This window comes from Mustela nivalis (genome assembly GCF_964662115.1).
Source record: "Mustela nivalis genome assembly, chromosome: 13".
NCBI lineage: Eukaryota > Metazoa > Chordata > Mammalia > Carnivora > Mustelidae > Mustela > Mustela nivalis.
The window spans coordinates 7,587,053-7,602,254 of NC_139032.1; the positions used below are offsets into that span (position 1 = coordinate 7,587,053).

At 47.8% G+C, this 15,202-nt stretch overlaps 1 protein-coding gene across 3 annotated transcripts in view; it reads left to right on the forward strand.

Annotated features, from left to right (window-relative positions):
- Positions 1 to 12,256: 12,256 nt before the first annotated feature.
- The window catches only part of PUM3 (pumilio RNA binding family member 3), a 50,009-nt gene continuing 47,063 nt past the window's right edge, over positions 12,257 to 15,202 (forward strand). The window contains exon 1 of one of the 3 annotated variants that reach the window (XM_082694416.1): positions 12,257 to 12,428. The gene's annotated coding sequence lies outside the window, so the exon portion shown is untranslated. The remainder of the gene's footprint in view (positions 12,429 to 15,202) is intronic. The other 2 variants (XM_082694417.1, XR_014301589.1) reach the window with 2 other exon arrangements.

The following is a 15,202-nucleotide window of genomic DNA, read 5'->3' on the forward strand; positions in this document are numbered from 1 at the left end:
TAGTTATAACCATGAGAATGAGGTGGAATTAATGCCCCAGTAAATTATTCTCCAGTGCTTCTATTATCTGATTTTCAGACTTTGGTGAGTTTTCTCAAAAGCTCCTGCTTGAAATAGTTGAGCCCACCATTCGCTTGTACTTACCTTACTTCTTTTTCTTTTTAATCTCAGTTATTCCTAGGTAATGCTCCTTGATGCGCATTATTTCTTCATCATTTTTTCTTTTGTTCCTATGAAAAAGGCAGAGTGGCTGAAATGAACGAGTCTGGAATTGGGTCACATGCCTCCCTGCTCTCCCATGAGTGTGTTTATGAGTGTTAGAACGCCCTTCTCCACGTCCTGTTCTAATACGTGTCATCTGCAGGTATTTTTAAATTACTCTTATGAGGACGTATTTCCCCAGATGTATCACAAGAAGGCATGTGGGGCCAGGCCGACTTTTCTCTGAGTTTAATTCCAAAGTCATTAAGTGTCTTGAGTTGTCACCTTATAAGGCAAGAGTCTGTAAGACCAAGCTTGCAATTCCTCCTTTATAAAAGCTCTTAAAACCTGTTCCTTCTTTTCACTCCCTGCCCTGCTATTGGCATATTGGTCTGGACCCATGTTACTCTCTGTTCAGGGGACTGACATAGTCCTCGGTCACACCTGCCTGTAGCAGATCTGTGAGCAGATCCCTCACCTGTTCACTGCACAGTCTCCATCCCCACCCCCCACCACGGCCCCGTGCTAGCAGATGCATCTTGGAGGGTTTCTCCCAGGGCTGCCAGATGACTGTTATTGTCCCTGTGGCGGGCTGAGTATTGGAGATGTTTAGCCTCTGCTCCCAGGAGCAACCCTCAGCCAATAACTGGTGGGAGCTCATGTGTAAACACCCCAGCTCCTACACCCCTTGGTGAGGAGGAGCTACCGAAGTGTGTGTTCTGCATTGTCTACCAGAGTTCCCCAACAAGATGATTCACCGGTCACCCACGGTGGTAAACAGCTTGACAAGGAACCCTTGGTTGGCAGCCTTCTTTCCTTTCTCTCCTAGTCTCTTTCTCTTTTTAAAGACTTTATTTATTTATTTGACATAGAGAGGGAGCGTGCACAAGTAGGGGGAGCAGCAGAGGGAGAGGGAGAAGCAGGCTCCCCGCTGAGCAGGGAGCCCCAGGCGGGGCTTGATCCCAGGACCCTGGGATCATGACCTGAGCCAAAGGCAGATGCTTAACTGACTGAGCCACCCAGGCACCCCTCTCTCCTAGTCTTTTATGGGTATCTACTGATGTCCCCTCCAAAATCAGTTATTTTCACTTGAATCTTTGTTTTGGGGTTGACTTCAGGAGAAACTCACTCTAAGACACTGTCTGTTATGGTTACCCGGACTAAACTATGTTGGCACACTGTTGTTACATTGAGTTTCCTTAATAAGTTCAAAGAGATTAAAAGAAAAAAAAAAAAAAAAACTTCGCAAACATCACCATCTCCACTCAGAAATTACCGGCCACTTCCCTTGGATTGAGTACAAATGGTCTTTAGTCTATGGCCGGGGACTCTGTAACACAGCCTTTTTTTACCTGCTGTGATTCCGTTTCCTATAACCCACTCAGAATGGAGATTCCAATGGTTTGGTCTACGCTTCCATCCCAGGAGACCCAGTGTTCATCCTGACCCCCAGGCGTTTGCTGGTGCTCTTCCCACTGCCTGAACCCTCCCCTCCCCCGGCCACATGCCCTCATTTCAGTGTATCCAGACTACCAACAATTACAGCCATGGTCCCCTTTGTGGACCTTTCTGCTAAACACACCAGGACTTTGGCACCTTGTCTCTACTTCTTTCTTCTGATATATACCCCAGTTTTGTTTATTCCCATCCTGGCCTGCCACCTGCACCGTGAGCCCTGCCTAGGGAAGATAAACCATTTTGCATCTTTCAGACCTAGAATGTGGCCCTGTAAACACTAGATGAAAAGGCAAAATTCAGACTCCAGCATTTATTAACTGTGTGACGATGGGGTGTGTGTGTGTGTGTGATATCCATGTGATATATACATATATATCATATGATACAAATGACATATGTGTCATATGAAATGTATGTATATATATCACCCCTCTGAACTCCTGTTTTTCTGTTTGTTCTGTATTTGTGATCTAATGCCTGTCACATATAGTTGTCATGATAATTTGGGTAACCTACTAAATACTAAAAATGCTCTAGGAACTATCAAGGGGTGTCCAGAAGTTCGTCGGGATTACGTGGTTGGCCAGCAATTCCCCCTGCCACTGTTGAAAGCAGGAATGATGCCGCGGCATTAAGACCAGCAGCTCCCTGGAGATGGAGAATGTGACTATCAGGAAAAATCAGAAAAATATATATCCTTACATTGAGTTTTCTAGAGCCCATTCTTGGGCAAGAGAATCGGATGATCATGTCTATTTCACATACTCATTAATTCTGCAAAGTTTATTGATTTGTTATAAGTCGGGTCATTTTTCTCCACTGCTCTTAACGCTAAGGTGGTTCCTCTTTTCACTCAAAGTAAAACCCTAAGTCCTTACAATGGCCAAAAATCCTTTCACTTCCGGCCAAGCACTCCTATTCACCTTCCGACCTTGACTTCTGCTACGCCTTTCCCTTGGCCCACACCAGCCACACTGGCCTCCTCCCTCTTCCTCGAAGACACTGGTCATGTGTGATGATGGCTCCCACCTTGGGTCCTTTGTCCTAGCTCTTTCCTCTGCCTGGAAGTCTCCCCTCCCAGAAATGTTTGGCAAACTCCCAAGCCTTCCCTCAAATCTCTCTTCCTCAATGAGACCTACTCTGACCACTCTATTTAGTACCACAATCTGTCCCCCCAAGATGACCCCCCAGTACCCAGCTCTGTTCTTTTCATGGTGGTACTTGTAACATATCCTACAATGTACCCAGCTCTGGTGTGTTGCTCTTTGATGTCTGTTGGCAGGGAGTCTTAGTTTTGTTGGCTGATACATCCCTAGTGCCTAGAACAGTGCCTAGGATACAGTAGCCACTGCATAAACCTAGTGGCTGAATTTGTTGCCGTTGAGTTTTTACTGTGTGCCAGAGAATACATTGACTCTGGTCCCTACACTTGGGAATTGATAGTTGGAATTGTTGGAGCCACAATACTTATTTAGCAAATACTCTGCCAAGCAAATACATGCTAGACCATCTTCTAAGCCCTGGGGATGTTACAGGAAACAAGACAATTTCCTGGCTCTCATATGGCACATTCTTCTGAAACGATACAGTGATGTTTGAAAGAACAAATATTAATATATATAAAGTTCTTGGCCCCCGAATTTTAAATTCTCGATTGTTATGTTGCTGTCCTAGTTTTGTAGACAGAGCACGCTGCCTTCTATTTACTAAATCACAACAAAGACGTATCAAGACAAACCCTGGATTGTACAGCTCTCCAAAACCTAACTTCTACTTTCAATGGTGGGAGGCATTTTTGTTCAATGGTTTATATTATTTTTTTGTCCAAGGAGGTTTTTTTGAGGGCCTATTGCTTTGAGTTGCTAAATACTAGATGATTCATTGGAGACTATGTGGCAGAAATTAATCTTGTCAAAAAAAAAAAAAAAAAACTAAAAGAGCAAAGAATTAGTCTTTTCAGACCCTAGTGATGATTCTGGTTTTTGTCCTCGTCTTGCCACTGAACTAATCACATGACTGAGGCAAGCAGAGAGTGTACCTCTCCCGTCTCCTGACAAGAACGAGCCTGCTGAGAGCGGTAGGAGGCTTGGTTGACTGAAAGCCTCCAGCTCTCCGACCCCAGGTCCACCATGGTATACAAACCAAGGCCACCGTCCCCCAGGGCCACTGCCAGCCATACTCAGAGCCTGGCCCCAGGATGCAAGAGCCACAGTCCCGCCCAACTGGGATTCTTCCAATGGTACTTAACTTTGGGGCCGCCCTCCACCTTGGCCGAAACTTTCTCGGCCTTTCTCGGGGTCCCCTCCCGTCAGTGCCTCCTTCCCACGCGGCAGTTGGTGGCTCTCCCACTTGTCCTGTTCCCACGTTCCTTTACAGTCCCTGCATGACTCTCTGGCACGTCTCACTGTGCCATTGCTTTTGCTTCCCAGAAAACACACATGGTACCAGGCCGACTCCAGAAAGCTGGCGATCCGATGGGGTTTGGAGACTGGACTGTCCACCATCATGGCTGGCAAGGAGGATCACAACCCAAGTGGCCTGTGAGGCACACCTAGTCCTTGGCATGAGATGGTCACTCAGTTGCTTAAAAAAACAGACAGACACTCTCTGATGACGGGGGGACATCGGGTGGAGTGGAGCTGCCAATACATTGGTTGAGGCATTTGAAAGTGAAGGGGTACAATGTATTGAAGGAGAGGGCAGCTGGGGGGTTCCTTGCAGAGGGATAACGAGAAACTGAAAGCAGTTAGGCAGGTAGAGGCTAGTGGGAGAGCCAGAGGCCTCTTTGGTAACTCACAGAGGTGGTCCATGCCTTCTTAAGAGCTAACGTTCTCTTGTGCAGGAAGACGCTGAGAACATGTGTTGTCTCCCCACAAGACCACACCGGCTCCTCTCCCCATTCACTACCCCTTGGATCTGCCTTAGCTGCCCCTTCTGGGAGTTAAATCCCAGGGTAACCGACTGGGGACATGCTGCGCCTGAGGACTGAGAAAAGAGATGCCCCAGGAGACTTATAAGAAATCAGGCAGCACACACTGTGAGGCACCGAGGAGAAGCCAGGAGTGGATTCTGAGGGTGCGTGACCAAGCGTTGGAAGGTAAAAGTGAACAAGCAGGGAGACATTGACTTGGAGTCACTCGCTCAGGACATGGGATTTAACACCCTGGCAAGGACCCAGGGAATGGGATGAACACATTGCCGTGTGGCTTCCAAAGCCCAGGGAGCAAAGGTGAAATGCCTGAGTTTGCCGTAGCAGATGGTGAACGAGGATGGGGAAAAAATAGACGTAGGAGAGGATCAGAAGCAGTTCATGTTCGTTGGAATGAACAGCAATATTCATTTACAGTTCTGTGCCAGGGCCATGTTCGCTCGCCCACCTCCTGTCTGAATATAGTCCGAAGAGATCTGGACCATCTGGAAACCTGCAGAACATCACACTGATCCGTCACGTCAATAAAATAAATCCATGGCTAGTGTGCTAGAGACCTTGGTAAGGAGCGTGTGCTCCAGAAGGTAGAGGACACGCCCTACAAAGACTCAGGGATGAGCTACTTCAGGAAAGCTTTCAGGAATCCTAAAAGCTGGGACTAAAAAGGAGGCACAGGTTTTTAAGGTCAGGGATGTGTCAGGAGGTCCGCTCCCCAGTAAGGACACATTACTGTACGTTCCCACTACAGAATAGAAAGTACGATGCCTGGGGGGCTTCCTCTGGTTCTGGAAGACACATATTCCACAGGTAGGAACCCTGCTCCAGTGCATACCCCAGAGGACATCGCAGGGTGCCAGCTCTAGGGGGCGCCTGGCTCAGGAAAGAGCTGCTCGGCATGTCGAGGCTGTAGTGAGCGTGGGTTTCCCACTTAGACCAGATCAATTGACAGACCCTGTGGTGTGAAGGTGTCAGTGGTGAGAAAAAAAATGCAGTGCTGAGTTCATGGTAACCCATTTAGGAGGGTCGCGCCACAGGACCTTGGGATTGTGGCTCAAGGTCATGCCATTGCACATGCAGACACATCTCAGAAAAAGAGCCCCTGGCATGTTACTGAGCCCAACGGAGATGGGAGACTTGACTCTAGCATAGCAATGAGCCTCCATCCGGATCCACGCGTTACGAGCCAGTTCTGTCTTTGCTGTCGATTCAAAAAGCCAGATGGGCCCAGAAATGTAAGAGAGAAACGATGGATCGGGAACTGAGCCCAAGTAAGACCAGAGGGCACGAGTGAGTTACGTGAACAGGGCGCACAGCCCTCCATGTCATGATTGTACCAGCGCCCCGCCCAGCTCCTCTCCAGGGTCTGATGTAGGGTGCTGCAAAGACAGCTGACGGAGGAGGAGAAAGCCCAAGCAAGTCGGCTCCGTTTGTGGATGGAGACTGAAACTGGACAGCAGCATTACAGCCTTATACAGGCTGGAAGCTGGCGGGAGGGCAAATCTTCTTAAAGGGTAGACAGTGCACCCCGTCATCCACTTTTTGGGGTAGAAAACTGGCCCAAGACGGGAACATACTGAGATTCCTAATCACTGGCCGGCGGCCCAACCAGCTGGTCAGAGCCTGGAAGCAAAAGGACGATGGGAAATAAGAAGGTCCAGGGTAAAAGCATGTGGATGGACGGGTGGGTGGGAATGGACACAGAATACGTACATTTCCCACATCAATAGCACCAAAAACATCCACCCTGAACACCGAACAACTAGGTGGACAGAATGACTCAGCTGCTGACATGAGCGCCCTGGAACCAGCATGATGGGTGCATACGTTGAGCGGCCATGATGTCAGAGATGGAGGCCATGCACGGCCCCGGCGGTATCATTTCTACTCACCGATGCCAGCCCAGCTATGGCTTCCTCTGAATGTAGAACCGGCCAGCGGCAAACCAATGCTGAGCCCCTGATGGGACTTTATTTCCCAAGGAGACCAACAAGCCCACTGGTGGTGAATTGGTGACACTGGGTTCCTTTCCTTCCTAAATGGCCAACAGATTCACTTCATAGGAACAGAGTCCTAGTCCAAGTATGGGCTGGCCTTTCCTGCCCACAGAGTTTCTGCCAGCATCGCTCTCTAAAAGCTTACAAAGTGCCTGGTCCATAGGTACAGAACCCTCGTAACATAGCACGTGAACAGGGGATGCACTTCAAGTCAAAGAAGACTTGTGATCCACAAGTCGTATTACACATTGTACAAGCCAGAGGCAGTCAGCCTGAGAGGGTATGGCACTGGCCTACTGAAGGCACAGCTGAGGCACCAGCACAGAGGCCATAATCCACAAACATGGGGGCTCCCCTCCAGAATGCAGAACCCCTGCAAATCCGAGGTCTCTCCATGGTGCTGTAAGGACATGGGTCTGGGAACTAAGGGGTAGAAGGAAGCACGATCCTGCTTACCGTTGTTTTCAGTGAAACTCTGTGGGTGGGGGGATTGTGTTTCCTGCCCCCAAGAGTTTGGACCCTGTGGGATTAGAGGCCCTTGTTCCCAGAGGGAGTGCATTCTTGCCAGGAGACAGAGCCAGAGTTCCACTGAACTATGGATGCCATCTGGACCCACTGGACTCCTTGTGTCCAGAACCAGTCATGAGAAGAGGAGTCAGTGTCCTGGCTGGGACTACAGATTCGGATCACTAGGTGGAGGGAAGGCTGGAGGGACCAGTAGAGCCCACGTGACCCACTTAGTGCCTCTCAGCTGTCCTCAGCTCCCACTAGAACCGTAGATGGACCCGTGTAGCAACCCTCACCTTAGAAAGAAATCCCTGGGTTTCTGATCCCCTGAGTAAGGGCTGAGGCACGAGCAGGTAACCCACCAAGACCGGGCAAGTTAGTAGCTGAGGGCGAAGTAAAAACAGGATGGGCGGTGCGGAGGAGATGATGAGTATCTCTTGTAGCCCCAAGGAGATTCCACTTCACCTGTCATCTGTCTCTCGCAGCTTTCCTCCCCTCGGAGAACAGAGCCATGGGAGTGATAAAGGAGCTGCTCCCCCTAACACGGATGGAGAAGCATGTGTGTGTGCATGTGTGCAAGGAGTGGACCCTGGCAGCCATGGGAGTGAGCTGCTCTAACCTCCTTTCAGGAAAGAACACACTTCGAGAGGTAGGGTGAGCTGACAGCCCCCAGAGGCCACAACTTCAGGCTCTCCCACAGCATCCACACTGGGACCATGCTCTCCCTGGTTTCCCAAACAAGGACTGTGCACAGAGGGGTACTAGAGCTATACATTTCAGTTTCCTTTACTGGACAAGCTTTGCTCTGCAGCCCGGTGAGGGCTCAGACCCTCAGAGCTCTACAACAGTCTGAACATCATCCCTCCACATCCTTGGCCTCACCATCTCTCCCTATACGGGTGTCAGATCAGCACTGTGGTCTGATGTTCTTCCCACTTACTGCTTTCCCCTGTCTTCTCATCCCTTGCAGGCTTTTCCACCAAAAATTTCTTGGCCTCCTAATTCTGTCTTGGCATCGGCTTCCTGGAGAGTTCACACTGACACAATGGGTGTCGTCCAGTCGGTTAATTTTTTTTCTGTATCTCAAAAAGGAGGAGGAAATTTGGGTAGGTAGAATTAGATCATCACTGTGATTCCTGATGTAAACTTTCTATAGTTGTAAAAAGTTAAATGGAACAATTTGGAAATGTATAATTATCAATATGCTTGGTTTTAAGACTTTATTGCTCAAAAAGCAAGGAAATCAGAGGCTAAAACCAGTCACTACTGTCCGAAGGAAATACCTCTTATCAAGCCTTTAAACAAAATTTAAACAAAAACTCAAAAACATGTTAATTGTTCTTATTCAACCAAAACCCAAAACTGGAACATGTTGTTTGCGGAGTTTTGTCTTATAAAACCATAGTGCATTGTAAGTGCTCTCTATATAAATGATCATTTGTGGGCTTTATGTGACATTAATTAACCTTGGTTTTTATTTCCCCATCACATGCAGACATGATCTTTCATTAAAAGTGGTGCTTTATACTACAACCAGATAAACATTCATTTCGGTCATGTTTTTTTTTTCCTTCTACCCCTAAGCATGATCAAAGAAAGTAAATTAGGGCTAAGATCGATTTTGTGTTTATGAGATAGTAACCAGGACATTATGAATGCACAATTAATGTTTAGACTATATCAGTACACTTTGTAGCAAATTTATGGTATTGAAAAACATAATCTACCCTACTCAGAAGCCGTTCTTTTTTACTAAAAGAAAATGTGTTGGCAACTGCTCCGTTTCCATGGATTTGTGATTCTAATAGGCCCTGAAAATAAAACTCAATCTTTGCCAAAATCTCACTTATGCTTTATATCAATAACATGCCCTTTATCCCTGCTTACACATTTGGGAAACAGAGAAACAACACCAATTAGTCAAAAATCCATTAATTAGAACTCTAAAAAACTGATTTTAGGAAAGGGGAGATGTGTGGGAGCTAACACCTAACACTTTATTTTTATGAAAAAGAGAAAAACTGCACAAACTCAGGAGGAGTTGAAAAAAAAAAAAAAGCAAACATTTTCCAGAATACATTTGAAAGTATCTATTTCAAATTTAAACCATTTTTCAATATAACATAATATTAAATAACTAATGGACACATCAAGCAACAAGAAAGATACAGTTATGTCCAAGACATTCTACCTAGAGAAACAAGTGTATTATACGTTTGATTCTTTAATTCCGGTGGCAGAAAAGGAGGGACAAGAGGGTTACAGGGCTTAATCCTCAGTTAACTAGAAAATCAAATAAACAACTAGAAATCTATTCTTGAAACAAGTGGCTCTTAATTTTAGCCACATGGTAGTTTGGGGAAACTCTCCAAATCCTGAAAGCCCAGGTCCCACTTCAGATCAATTAAATCAGCATTACGGTTTGGTTTGGCTTTGCTTTGTTTTGTTTACAGGCGATTCTGATGTGTGGCCAAGACTGGGATCCGCAACCTTGAATACTACAATTATTTTAAGTTTTAGCTTACCACAGTTATTTTAAGTTTTAAACCAGATTAGTTTAAATTGCAGATTAAATCCCTACTGTGGGATGGAAGCATATTTGCCAAGGGGCTTTCATTTTCCTGGAGTACTGGAAAAATAATTAAATCCAAATACTGTGATTAACATTGTGTGTGATGGGCTTCTGATCCTGAGGGTGGCCATGTAACTCAATTCCAGGCACTGAAATAGAAGGTAGATCCTGCTGGATCCTTTCTAGGATCAAAGGACCGAGTCCTATTGGGTGGAAAAAGTGAAAAGTGAATTTCATCCCTTTCCCCATTCTCCTAGTCCTAAACTCTGATATGAATCCTGAACCTGAGTCCATCTGACCTCATAAAGCAACAGTGAAATAAGTCAGAGAAAAACGATTACTGTATGCTTTCCCTTATACGTGGAATCTAAAAAATTGAAATTCAGAAAGAACAGATTGGCGGTTGCCAGAGTGAGGGGGCAAGGGAGGCTAGGTGAGGGTGATCAACAGGTACAGAGGGGGAAACAGAAAATAAATAAAAGCAACAAGTGTGAACACTGAAAGTCAACACACTGAGGCTTGTGGAGCCCAGAAACTGTAAAGGAGCTTCGGTCTTTGACGACATCATTGTGTCACTGAACTAGGAAACTAACTACCTTTAGAATTTTTGTTGTGTGAAGAATTAGTACTTAAGCCTCTCATAGCTTGACTTTCCATTACTTGCAGCCAAAAGCATTTCCAACGGATATAGCTCGGTTCTCTGTGTCTTTCTCCTTTCTAAAGCTATGCATCACTCAACATTTATTCCTGGTTAAGAACTCTACAGTTACTATCTTTGAGTCATGCAGCAACCCCAAAAGGTAAGTGCTACTATTCCCATTTTATCTATGCAGAAACTGGGGTTTGTACAAATTAACTATCTTGTCCATGGTCCTACAGACCTGGCATTCTAAGCCAGATTCATTTGATTCCAGTGCCAATCGTCTTAATTACAGTGCTCTAAAACCTCTTAGCCGTGTAGAAGTCTAGCTGCTCTGGTTAAGTTCTATGCTGTATCATTCAAGGAGAGCAGTTTATGCTTCCAGGAGTACACATGCTCCTAATGCTCCACATTGAGACCATTAGGTATTTGAAGAATTAATGGGCTTAAATTGGCTAACTGCAAAATTAACAAGATAAGCTTTCTTTGTTACTATTCTGCAAAACCAGGAGACACTTTCAACTCATTCCAAACAAAAACACTCAAGTCAATTCATTTCTTGGCAGCACAAAGGACCTGATAAATTGCATTATTAATAATCATCTAGGGCTTAGGTATGTGATTTTTTTTTCCTCTCCCTTGTGAAAAGACAAATGTACAGTAGGGTTTACATGGATGTGTCTGAGAAGATATGGGGTACTGGCCTTAAAAAGGAAAATGTATCGTTTCCCTGCTGAGCTGGGAGTCAGCTTGTCCCTCTCCCTCTGCCCCTCCCCCTGCTGTGCTCTCCGTCTCTCAAATAAAATCTTGGAAAGAAGGAAATAAAGAAATGTACCCGTTCCAGGTATCGTGTGGTACGCTGTATCTCTGCTCTCGAGCATTTACTAGGGAACTGATGGGTTAGGGAAAGCACCCCGGAGGCAGCCTTGTTGCCTTTGGAGTCAGGCTCATCCCAGCAACTCTGCTGTGTTTCCCCTTGTTTCCCTATAACGAAGGGAGAAGACCTACTTAAGGGAGCTGAAATGCAAACATACTTACACTACTTAAGGCAAACAGTAAGCACTTAGTAAACTTCTACGTGCTGAGCGGAGGGACGGGTGCCTGAGAGGTAACGGCGACCCCCCCTCGGTCTAGTGAATGACCAGGGCAAAGCCTGAAGGAACAAGAAACGGTGCGGTCTGCCAGGCAGTAAAATCCGATGCTGGACACACCTGAGATCATGTCCGCAACTCCTCAACTTTTCAGGTGGCCAAACGACATGTTCGTGTCCCGACCCCCAGAACCCGTGAAAGAGACTTGATTTGGGAAAAGATCTGTGCACATGTCCTTAAGTAAGGGCCTTCAGATGAGGTCATCCTGCGTCGCCCCCGTGGGCCTTGCGTCCAGTGGCAAGGACCGTCACCAGCGTGTTCGCTTCTCCACCTTCGCGTGGGGATAAGGCCCCAACTGCGGTCTCGCTTCCTGGGCTGGGCCGTGGGGTCACGGCCGGCTGGGGGAGCGAGCAGCCCTCGGACGTGACAGCCACTGAGCGCTGCCCTCCTCGTGCGCCGCGCTGAGCCCTTCGTGAACGACTTCTTGGTCTCCGTTTTACGGATCTGGTAACCGAGGCTCGGCGAAATGCAGTAATTTGCCCCAAACCACACAGCGAGCAAGCGGGGGTGGGGGGGACGAGTTCCGAGATTTTAACCTCCACGCTAGACTGCCAGAGAGGATACAAATGAAAGCTCCCTAGCAACGTCCATTGTTTCGGCTTTAGCTCGGGCGCCACCCGACTCTACTTCAAGAACCCACCACTGGGCGAGATACCGCCTTCCTTCCCCCGGCCGGGAACGACAGGGTTAACGACGTCACTTTCAGGGGCCTCTGTGATCCGCGGCTGCCCGACGGGTCCTTTCAAGGGCCAAAATTCGCGTGTGGCGCCTATAGATGAGGTCACGCAAGCGGACCAATAGAAATGCCCAATTTCCGTTTTCCTGGCGAATTCCTATTCCTTTAACCCCAGCTCCGCTGCGGAAGAAGGAAAAGGCGGGCCCGGGGGCGGAGCACGTCGAGGAAGCGGAAGCGGCGCCGCGGAGCGTGTCCCCGCGCCGGCCTCGGCCCCACGCCTGCCTGGGCCCCACGTGCGCGGTGAGTGCGGCGGGGTCGGCGGCCGCTCCTGGGGCCCGGTGCTGCCGGGGGACGGTCTCTCCGAGCGGCCAGAGCGGGCACGGGAGCTCGCGCCTGTCCCCTGCCGGACGGTCTTCCGTGGCCTTTCCCGGTCCGGGAGTCGGGGGGGTTGACGGGAGCTTGGCGGCTGCCCTTCCTACGGCTTCGACCTCGCAGGGCTGGGTTCGGCTGGACTCCCTTGGCCTCGTGAAGTCGGGCGGGTGCTGCCTGCGGCCCGCCTCTCTGTCGGGCGCTTGGCACACCTGCCCTCCGCCCTGCGCGCGCTGCGTGTCGAGTTTCCAACCCGAGGGAAGGTTCGCCGGCAAGTTCTCCGCGCTGGGAAGGAAACGACCTGGGGCCCGGGGCGAGGGTAGGGGAATCTGAAGCGGTCTTTAAGCTGAGACCCAAAGCAGGGCGAGAGGCAACTCTGAAATCTGGAAGCCCCGGGAAGGCTACGTTAAGCAGAGGCAGTACCTGGGGCTAAGCTCCTGCGGCGGGAGCTGTGGGAAGGGGGCCGGTGTGAGGTAGGGGTTCTGATGGAGTTAGAGGGGTGGGGCGGTTCTCCGGGCACCACGACGACCGGTTGAGGTTTTATTTCCGTCCAGCGGGGAAGCAGGCCCGTTTCTGTCCTCATCTGTGGGGAGCATGGGAGGCTTCTAAGGAAGGAAGGAACAGGAGAGACGCAGGTTCTGTTTTGGAATTGTGTTTAATTCTGATTATTACTGAGTATATAGGGAAGGTTTTGATGGTTTGGATTAGGGTGGTGGTAGTGCAGGTGCAAGTTGGAGAGTTAGCGGTATTTTTAAAGGGATTCGAAAGAACTTAGGGGAGGCTTGAACATAGCCGACAGGGGAGAGAAGAACGTGAAGGGTAGATCTCGGGTTTCTCCCTGAGCAGTGGAGTGGATGGTGTGCCGCCGGCCGAGAAGGGGGAGCGTAAGATGGGTCTGACAGATGAGGGTGTAGTTGTGTGACGGTGTTTTGCAGTGGAGATACAGTTAACAGTTTCATTCTGGACTTATTAAGGGCTAAGTGCTTGTAAGAGAGGCAGACGGACGTGTCAGATAGGCGGTTAGAAATGCAGGAGAAGCTCCTAGTGGGAAACAGTTTGGGAGTCCTCAGCATAGAAAGCCGGGGGATTGGACGAGATCACTTAGGGAGACATGTGGAGAGAGGGGGGAAGACTTGAGAAATGCCAGTGTTCCGAGGTTAGATATCGACTCTGTCCCTCTTTCAGAGCACAGTGCTGATCCTGCTGAGGGCGTGGGATCAGTCACCGGTCCTTCCATGTCCAGGAGGTCTCTGCTGTTTCCTCTCAGAAGGCAAAATTAGGCTGTATGGTTTTGAACACTTTATGTATAATTCAGCGATAACACTGAAGTGTGCTGTATTTTTATTTTGTTTGCTTGTATTCCACTACTTTGAATTTCTTTTTCATTTTTTTTTTTTCAGCCTAGTAGCTTTTCAGCACATAGTGTAGGCATGGAATGAAGGTCCGTGGTGTGAAGTTCTAAGAAGTTCATCCAGGTGTTCCAAAAAGGATTAAGAAGGACAGTCACTTGGGAAAGGAGGCATATGGAGGAGAAATTATAAGAAATTGTCATTTAAGCTAGATTCGAAGAAGGGGTAGGGTTAATATTAATAGAATGGCTTTTAAGTTTGGATCCTGAAAGAGAACTGAGGAAGTTTGGCACTAAACTTGATTGGCTTTGAATGCCAGTGTGAGTTTGAAGTGTTTCCTGGAGTCAGTGGGAAACTTTTGAAGGTGCTGGAGCAGGAAGGTGACTTGAAATTGGTGACTTTGTGGAAGATTGATCAGGCAGCTGTGTGTGGTCACAGCAGAGGAGATCCACAGCAAAAAACAATCTGAGTACGAGATACAGTCTGAATCAGGAATAGAGAGAAGGAAAATAGAAAGAGAGAAGGAAAAAAGAGGAGACAGTTGTGAGAGCCACGGGAATGTGGTGGTCAGATATGATGGTACAGAGTCCCCAAGCAGATATAGTTTGTTAAGTGAAAGAAGCAAGACGCAACAGGCCATACGCAGTTTGGTTTCATTTATATGACATATTTGAAAAGAGGCAAAACTAGAGGGGTGGAAAACAGATCAGTGACTTCGTAGGAGAGCCAGGACAGGGTGATTGCAAAAGGCCTCCACTGGGGACTTTTTGGAGTTAGGAAACTGTTCTCCAAGGTACTGTGGGGAGGAGATGTGACTGCATGTCTCAGAATCAACACTGTACACCGGAGAGTGCACCTGACTGCAGATGAGAAGAAAGTCAGCCAGCATGTCTGGAAACGGAATGCGGGCTGCAAAAAGTAAATCTAACTGGTACAAACATATATAGCTTCACTCAGCAGAGTGGTAGGGGGGAATTGACCTAAGTAATTTTGAAGAACAGTATTTTGAATTAATATTGTGAGGGAAAGGAATTAAAAAGCTGTAACTATACTCCGGTTGGTAAGTTTGTTTCCCATAGCCCTACTGTTGCGCCTTCTGAATCTGCTGCACAAATCAAGGGTGATCCTGGGAGGCAAGTTTCTTACTGTCAAGACAAGTTACAAGTAAAGCAAGAGGGGAAGACTAGAGTGAATTAGAGTTGGATACATTAGGAGAAGCTTATTTCATAAAGAAATACAGAGTCCTGTGTCCACATTGGTTAGGGTACAGATGTGTATTACCAGCTCTTTCCGGTGGAAATAGCTAGAAGCAGTGATAGCAAGCACACCTAGCACTGAGATCATACTGTTCTCAGT